Below are 1245 nucleotides of genomic sequence, written 5' to 3' on the forward strand. Positions count from 1 at the left end.
TCTCTGTCTCTCTCTGTCTTTCTGGCAAGCACATGCACCCTATAGCAAAAACCTCTCAAAAAAATTTTAAAAAGATACTGGAAGGTACAGAGTGGCCACAGCTCAAGAGAACCCCTGCCTCAAAGCTATTTATTAAGTACACACAAAGAGGTTTTGTCTTTTTTTTTTTCCTGTTGATTATCACTCTTCATTCCTTTAGAGTGAGAGAAGCATCCATAGAGAAAAGACCTTTTATTTCCTGCCGAATGTAGAAAAGTTCCAAAGTATTTTAGGAACTAACACATTAAAACAGAAACGCAGCCCAGCACCAGGAAGGCAGCTGTCATCAGCCCCTTCCCTCCCTCTGCCACTGGGGTCTGTGAGAAAACCATGCAAGTGTGATGGCTTCTGAAGCTCCTCGTGGTAGATCTGGACCACAGTTCGAGTCTGAACCCAGTGACTTAAGCTCACACCAGGCGTGTGTGCGTGCGTGCCCAAGATCCCGAGAGGAGAATGGAGGAGAAAGGATTGGGGCGTGACCATCCCCCCCCCGGGGGGGATTTCTCGCTTTCTGTCTGTCTGTCTCTCTCTGTCTTTCTGGCAAGCGCATGCGCCCTATAGCAAAAATGTCTCCAAAATAAATCTAGTTTGATTTTAAGGCAATATACTTGCAACCAGGAGAAGAAAACAAGCCCTGACCTTCTACTTGGGTGCTGTTCCTTACAGGGAGTAGGGAGTTTTCTCCCAAACCTTTGCGGGAGCTAAAATTGACCACTGGAGAGCTCCCACTGGAGGATTTTCTCTACTAAAAGAAACTGGCTTAGCCCAGGGCTCACAGAACTGTTTCCCAACGCTCTCTGCCCCAGTGACTTCCCGTCCCTCTAATCCCCCCCCCCCAGGGTCCCCAACTCCATCTCTTTCTTCACCAAGGCTGCCCGGCTGCCCCAGGTCCCCTCGCTGGAGGGGAAAGGGAGTGGGCATACAGCCCCCCTGCCATGTGCCCCTGTTGCATAAGGGCATCAGCTCAAAGCCAAGGACGGAGTGGCCAGCTTTGGCAGGGCCGAGAGGAAATGCTAGACAGCTTCGCAAGTGGTCAGTTATGAAAGAAACACGGCGAGGGGGAGCTCACAATTACACATGGACGTGAGCCTCTGTGGACCTAGGGCACAAACACATGGAAGCAGAAATGCAGACCCTTGGTGGGAAACCTTTAATGCCAGCTTTATCCACCATCCAGTTTTTCTTGCCTTCCTGGAGTCCCTCAAA

The 1245-nt window shown here is 50.2% G+C and overlaps 1 protein-coding gene across 1 annotated transcript in view; it reads left to right on the plus strand.

The window, feature by feature from the left end:
• LOC102481618 (tetratricopeptide repeat protein 23-like) overlaps positions 1-1245 on the plus strand; it is a gene marked incomplete at its 3' end in the record, with an annotated part of 32616 nt that overhangs the window by 15273 nt on the left and 16098 nt on the right.

Source organism: Tupaia chinensis, unplaced genomic scaffold, assembly GCF_000334495.1.
Source record: "Tupaia chinensis unplaced genomic scaffold, TupChi_1.0 Scaffold000621_1, whole genome shotgun sequence".
NCBI lineage: Eukaryota > Metazoa > Chordata > Mammalia > Scandentia > Tupaiidae > Tupaia > Tupaia belangeri.